Source organism: Buteo buteo, chromosome 1 (assembly GCF_964188355.1).
Source record: "Buteo buteo chromosome 1, bButBut1.hap1.1, whole genome shotgun sequence".
Classification (NCBI taxonomy): Eukaryota; Metazoa; Chordata; class Aves; order Accipitriformes; family Accipitridae; genus Buteo; species Buteo buteo.
Window position 1 is genome coordinate 65,925,467 of NC_134171.1, and position 8,071 is coordinate 65,933,537.

Consider the following 8,071-nt stretch of genomic DNA (forward strand, 5'->3'; position numbering starts at 1 on the left):
TCTCGCATCCCTCGCCCTATCTCTGACAAACCCGTGGGAGTGGCAAAGAGAAGGATGGTATCCCAAAATACTTGTGCTTACAGGAAAGAATTAGCTCCCTTTTCCACATAATTTCAGGATGGAGGAACAGGTCTGCATGCATGTAGCAGTACCCCCTTTGTAAAGTACCTTCTTGTGGTTTTGAGGCTTCCGAAAATGGACAGTAAATAAATATCAACAAAAGGTCTGCATTTCCAGAAGTAGTTTCTGTAGAAATGAGCCCTGCCACAAGGAAGCCTGGAGTCCTCTTGCCTCTGGGAGGAGCTGGCAGGAGTGTGCTGTGGTCCTGCCCTTGTCCTGAGCACAAGGGAGCTCTCCTCTTGTCTCCCCTGGCAGCGCAGGACTGCCGGGATCATGGCCGGGTCTTCCTGCAGCTTCAAGAGGCTGTCCTTTTACGTTCACTTTATCAAAAGCCTTAGTGCATTTCAGGGATAAGTTGTCCTAACCAATGGAAGGAAGGTCCATGTCCCCCCCCTCCCCATTTTCCTTATCAAACTTCACTTGTACTCCTCCTCCCTGGAGGAGCAACTGCTCTGAATAAGCCAGGGACAGAGAGAGGCTCAGTGTTAACTGTTTTGTTCTCAGGAAGCGCAGCGATGGCCAGCCGGCCCGAAGGCTTGACGTGCACTTTGGAGCTTGATTCCATACTAGTGGGACGATGCCTTCTTCTGACTTTGTCTTGAAACAAAGCTGTTTTTAGGATCACCAGCTGAGGAGGAGGAAGGCAGGCAGTAAGCTTTATTGAACCTGAAAACCGCTGTGGGAGTCTGTAAGAATGATAGCAAAGTCTGAGGGGGAAGCATAAGGTGAAGCAGGGACACGGGTACCCCTGGTACTTCATTTCGCATACACCCATCTCCCTCCCTGCTGCCAGGCCAGGTTCCTGTCGGAGAGCCGCTTGCTCATGGCTTGCCAGCCCCGGGGCAACTGCCTGCCACAACCTGCGAGGCAGGGTGTGCGGCTGCCCCGCTCCTGCATCCAGCTTGGTGCAGCCCATGGGTGCACCAGGTCCTGTCCTCGCCTGCTCTTTGGGCACTCTACTGCCCAGAGAGTGATAATCTGTTGTCCTGCTCCTAGGAAAGCTCGTGCAAGGGTGCCGGGTGAGCAAAGTTGGTAAGAAGACACCCAGCGAAGGCAGATGAACTACTGGCATTTGCTTCTTTACAGTTGGGAAAAGGCAGCACGTGCTCTGCTACCATGCAAAGACAGTTGTGCGAGAACTGCTCCTGCTCCCCCAGGCTTCGGAGGAAATGAGATCACAGGCAGTTTGTGTTACGGGCATGTGGGGGGCTATTTGGGGGCTCTCATTTCAAAAGCGATCAGTGGAAGCCTCAGGACTAAGCTACATAGCAAGAAGCTGTGTTTTGTTTCAGGTCATGGAGAAGACTGTTTAAATAATAGGAAATTTTTGAAAAGCCATCGTATTTCAACCTTGAGCTAGGTCAGAGGCCTGCAAAGGGTTAGGAAAGATGCTCATCATTTTGACTTGGGCCTGTTCAGGCCTTTAAAAAAAAACAAAAACAAAAACAAAAACCAAAAACCAAACAAAAAAATAATAAATAAAAAAAACCAAACCAAAACATAACAGTGGAGGAAATAGCATTTGCCGTTAGGAAACAAAACCATGAATCCAAGGAAAAACAGAGGTGGTGGTTGAGTCCCAGGAGGAGAGGAGGCAGCTATGGTGGCAAAACAGAATCATTTCCATGCAATATTTATTTAGAAGAAATAATACATGTGTTGAAATTCTCAAATGTTCTATTTTTAAGATGCCATTTATTTAATAGTTGAAAACCCTACTTACATGGAGATAGAGATCTCTTCTGTAACTGAAAGTCAAAGTCTGACTGCAATGTCATTGTTTTTGGTTTTGTCCTCTCCCCTCCCTCTTGGTTCCCATTATAAATCTGTACATCTTAAACTTATTTTAGGGATGTATGTCCCTTTTGAAAATAACTTTTTCTGCCCTGTGTGTGATGGAGTTTCCAAGATGGTTGATTCATTCATATGGGGAAATAAACAATAAATGAAGTAGCCTATTTGTTATGAGTTGTTGCAAGAGTCCTCATGTTCTCAGCTTCTTGTAGAGAAATTGTAATTTGCCTTTTCTCTCTGAATGGTCTTAGTGTTTCCCTTCTGAATGAGGTTTAAGCATGAATTTCTGTACAAGAAGCCTCTGTTTCAGATAGCAATAGTCGGACACACTTCAGTTTAATTTTGATGAGACTTTGTGACAGATAATAATATCGTAGGTAATATTTTTATTCTTCTCCCAAGTCACCGCTTCAGGAGCTTCTGTGATACATCGTCCAAATCTTTTTAGATATCCATCCACAAATCCTCCACTTGTCTTAATTACAGCATCTCACAGTTTGAGCCTTCAAACAAATCATCATCTACTATGGAAAGTACCAGCTATAGCCATCAGACAGCTGTAAAACTAGCTGTGGAGAGCCAGGTCACTGTATATATCCAGTTGGCTGTTAATTGTATCTGGCTTGAGAAACAGCAGTTATGAATTATATCATCTATTTGAAAAATCAAGGGATTTTCACAATCAGAGGTTTAAGGTAAGTCAAGAGCCAGTCTTACCAACATGATGCACTACTAGAGTTAAAGATGAAAAGATGTAATATTACAGATGTAAACCACAGTATTAAGATAATGTATTGCAGTGTGTGATAGAATTGATCACGATCCAGACAGAAGGAGAGAACAGATGTTCCACTTGCAGAAAATACTGGTTTGGGCTGACCTGAATGCTTAGCTATAGGCTTTTACTGTTCTCCGATTTTAAACAGAACAGAAATGAGTTTTAGTAGCACTTCTTGAATCAAGATACTAAACTCTGGAAATCTGAAGGTCACACAGAAGTCATGAACGTCAGTATATTTCAAGTCCAAACCTACTCCTCCTTCCAGCTTGAAATGGAATTGTACATAGGTTTGTCATTGCACAGCCTGAAGGGACAGCAGATGAAAAGGGCAAGAAGTTGAAGTTGTACTTTCACATCTTTAATTATATAGAAGTTCACTAGTTTAAGAACCACTAGCTAGGAGGATTGATCAGCATTTAGGTTAGCGTGCATGATGCTCTGTTAATTATGTACTAAGAATCCACAAACAGAGAGAAGAGCCATTTACAGATTTGCTCCCCAAATCAACAGTAATGCAACAATAACATCCAACTACTTGAGGTTAGTTTAGTACTGGGTGAATGCTGCACACTTGGACACACACAGAGTTATTTCCCTCTCTAGGACGAAACACTGCCACGGCCATTCAAAACCTCAGTAACGTCTGCTCCCTTTTCATCTTGGCAATTAAGTCTTCCAGCCTCGGTACAGTCTAGTATTTCAACTACACTAAGAATGTAAGTGGCCATCACAGAAAGTGACCGACTCTAAGGAAACTAAAGGAAGTGCCTCCTTCATAACATCATCTGTTATTCCTTGTAGACAGCTGTTTGACACTTCCAATGAAGGAGTAACTGTCTGAATAAAAAAACAAACCACATATTGTTTATAGCTCACCATTGTTTGCTGAGAGCAGGCCAGCAATTTTCTTGTTCAAGTTAAATATTTAGAAATATTGATTGCATCTGCTGTTCCCAGAGCGCAGCTGTTCCAGACCCCAGAGTTGGTGTTCTGGTCTTCAGGCAAGGGACTGAGGATCCCCTCCTAGCTATTCCTCACTATCAAACTTAGAAAAGCAAGCAGCGATGGGAGGTCAGAGCACAAGCACGTTATCTTATATCTGCTACAGTTCAGATAACAGTAACACCCTGAAGTGAAGCAATTTTGATTCAGACATTCTAGGTAAGTCTGAAACGGAATTAAGTGTAACATTACTCAAGTCAAGTCACATCATAGAGTATTTATGTTCAGTATAGGCAAAATACCTCAAATAATATAATTTTGAAGCAAAGAGAAATGAAGACACTAGACAGTGGCAGGACATGAATGAACATCGCTCTGTTTTCCTGTGTCATGAAATGAAACCCCAGGAATGCTGGCCGACGAGCCAACCTAGATGTTGGAGTACATGGCCTGCTCCACCTGTCACGTACCTTGGGAGACAGTGACCTAGAAAGAGGGGATTGTCCTCATTCTTCCACTGACACAAGGGAGGAAGACATTTCAGTGATACAGAACAGAAACAAAACCAAGACCCCCACTATAACCACAACTAGGCAGTGTTCAGGTGAGAAGTATTATGATACCCGTAAATCCAATGCTCTTTATGAGCAGTGGTACTGAAGTAAGTTGGAGAAAAGAAGGCAGAAGTCCAGGAGAAATCAAGACACAGGTGAAGTTGCACCAAGTATCCTGTATGTAATTTTGGTTACCAACTCACAAGATGAACAAAAAATCACATCATGGTCTGTACAGAGAAGGACAGTTAGCCTCACTCACTCAGAAAACAAAAGGGCCTTTTAATTGAAGGAGACAAGAAATTTGCCTTCTGTAAATGCAAAGTTTGTAGCCCTATGAACAGGGAGGTTTTGGAAGTGACTTGAGTACAAACAGACTGCATGCATATAAATATATACGAGTTTGTATGTGTGGCTGTGTAAAACTAACTTGTCTAATACAGAGCCTGATGACACGCTGGTGCTGCTGACCACAAGATTAGATAAGCATATGCAGTGATGAGATCTTCTCCAGTTTAATGTAGCTAACTGTCATGGTTTAAGCCCAGCCAGCAACTAAGCACCACGCAGCCGCTCACTCACTTCCCCCCACCCAGTGGGATGGGGGAGAGAATCGGGAAAAGAAGTAAAACTCATGGGTTGAGATAAGAACGGTTTAATAGAACAGAAAAGAAGAAACTAATAATGATAATGATAACAGTAATAAAATGACAACAGTAATAATAAAAGGATTGGAATGTACAAATGATGCACAGTGCAATTGCTCAGCACCCGCCAATCGACACCCAGTTAGTCCCCGAGCTGTTCCCCCCTCCAGTTCCTATACGAGATGTGACGTCCCATGGTATGGAATACCCCTTTGGCCAGTTTGGGTCAGCTGCCCTGGCTGTGTCCTGTGCCAACTTCTTGCGCCCCTCCAGCTTTCTCACTGGCTGGGCTTGAGAAGCTGAAAAATCCTTGCCTTCAGACTAAACACTACTTAGCAACAACTGAAAACATCGGTGTGTTATCAACATTCTTTGCATATACTGAACTCAAAACATAGCACCTTACCAGCTACTAAGAAGACAATTAACTCTATCCCAGCTAAAACCAGGACACTAACAGAACAAGGCTAGTTGTTGTCTTGTGTTGTACTAAGAAAACCTGAACATTTGAAAAGAGGGCAGCTGGCAGAGCTGAGGAAGAGACAGAGGGACAGAAGTGGGAAGGGCAGGAGGCAGCTGCAGTGCAAACTGCAGCCCAGCAGCAGCTTTGGCAGGGACTGCACAAGCAGCTGTTCGCTGTTCAGTTTGGTTACAGCTGCATCACCAAGAAGGAACATGGGGGGAAAAACCTGACAAAATAGCGTAGAAAAACGTCAGTGCTCTCCCCTTCTCCATTCACCAACTCTGTCACAGGAGTTATTGCAACCTCAGGCAAAACTGCTCAGATGCCCATGCTAATTCGGTCAAATGGTTGGAAAACATGGGAAAGTTCAAGTTACACACTGTAATACAAGCCTAAGCCTACTGTACTTTTCAGCAGAAAGTTAATTTAACAGGGAAAAAAACCAAATCAGAAACCACATATCTAACTGGTTTAGCTTGTTTAAAACCACCAGGCTTCCTTTTGTAGAAATTAATAAAAAATTTTCTTAAGACAACATGAATATAAATTTCCAGATCCTTTCAGAATTTCAAAGGTTCTTTGTAGCAAAAACTGACATGTGTTATTGTTCTGTGTTACTTGTCACACAGGTAGTTCAGAAAACGGTGAAATGGGTACAGCTGCCACCATCTTTTATCTTCTTCTGTAACTAAAACCCCATCGGTGCTGTAGACGCACAAACAGTGAATACAGACTGCTCTTTCTTGGAAAAATGTGACAGAAAAGGTGTCTTGTAGAGCATGAAAAGCACAGATAAAATCTCACTTTGGAAAGAATTCTGCCTGGCAATCCCTTAATCCTGTTTTGAGAGAGCTTCTTCCCTGCTTCCTTTGATATAATACGTGATTATGCTCAACAAAGTTCTACTGAGGTTTAATCCCAGTTTCCATCGAACAGCAGAAAGGCCAACTGTCCTCTGGGCTTTATGGGATGACAGGTTGACAATTTTGTTCAATTTTGCATAATCAAAACCAAACAACCTAATATGCCATGATTTACTTCTGCTTGATTTACTTTTGCTTCAGAACAATCAGCAAAACGTATCAGAAGCCCCAAAACAGTGAAGAAGGACTCTGCTTTATAGATACAGGTGCACTCGAGTGATTTATTTATGCAAGGTAACCTTGGCAATATCCAAAAAGTAGAACACAAAAGAAAAAACACTGCAAATGAGTCCAATTATTGGGACCATAGTGAAGTGTTGGTAGATAGGTAATGAAAATTTTAACTAGTACTTTACATTCCTAATAACACAGAACAGGCCCTTACCGAGGAGAGACACTATTGTCTCCTCTGATGGACGTGATTTAAAATAACAATAGTTTAATGGTCTCCACAGCAGTGTTTAGTCCAGCCCTTCCTGGGAAGTGTTAACAGAGAGCAAAATAATTTCTAAGTCATTTGCCAGCTGCCCTTTATCCTGGACACATAAATCAAGGCATGGCACCCACCAGCACATCCTAGAGCTGTAGCCAAACACCATTTCCCATATACCCACCAGCCCCATCCTCTCAGAGCTCTCTGCCTTAGCTGCCAACCGTCATCATATTCTCTCATCTAGAGTCGAGATTCACTGAGGCTGCAGCCTCATGGTACACTCACAAGTCAAATGGCTCAAACCATAAAGCAATATCATTCTCCTTTTGTCCCAGAGCTGTAAGGCTCCTTCAAAATCTGTTTGAAATCAGGAGGGGGCAGAGGTAATACAAGATAAAAGGCTTCACAACCCAAGAAGCTACAACTATTGATGCAGGAAATTATTATTACAAAATTTGTTTGGTGAAGCCTGCTGAGGAAGAACAAAGACACTGGCTAGCATGGTACTATGCTGCCTTGCATCAAAGCCTTGGTGGACTGGCAGTGAGCTTCAGCTGTAGCCCACATGTGAAGTTGGTGTGTGCAGGATTGCTGCAGCCTGTGTGCCATTTGCCTTCTGTAGGAAATTGAGGGGCCTCGTTTTCCAAGGTGGTGTCTCATAGCGCTTCCCTTCAGTGTTTACTGTAAAAGAAGAGGAAGGAGGTGATTTCCACCAAGAAGGTGTGTAAGGAAATGAGGCAGTAGAAACTGAGAGATGGAGGAGGATAGTCACAGGGGAATGGCAAAGTCAAAATGCCTGAACAAAGAAAGCACGTACGTCTTCACAAGTGTAATCTGGCAGAGCCCTTGTGCACTGAGAACCTCTTCTGCATCAGTGAGAGGTACTCCGGGACTGTGGGCTCAGTACCTTTGCAGGAGGTGTCACCTGTGCAGGAGGGGTTGGCTCTGTACTGGTAGACACAGGAGACCTTTGGGGTTTCTTCATGTTGTCCTGCTCCATGGACAAGAGCAGATTTCTCACTTCTGGTTTGTGAAATTGTTGTTCGTTGTGAGATGGTGGCCACCTTCGGCAGTAAACACGGTCCTATTTCAATGAAAGTATCTCCGTGCATGTCAGTTGCTTTGGTATGAGTGTAAAATAATTTGTGTAGTTGGTGGGGATAGTGTTTAAACAAGGGAATCACTTTTTTATTCAAGGTTTTTACTCCTCTGTTGTCACAGAATCATAAAAGCAAACTGCTCAGAGTCATTAGAGGTGACCCACAGAGCCGTAAATCTTTTTTGCTTTGTTCATAATTTGACATGAAGGCTTGCAAGAGTGTGAGAGTTTCTGCAGTTTTCCTTTTCCTAACAAGCATCAGGAACACTAACTCTCTCCTCGCTTTTCCCAGGTGATGTGGTTCACTGGGGATCT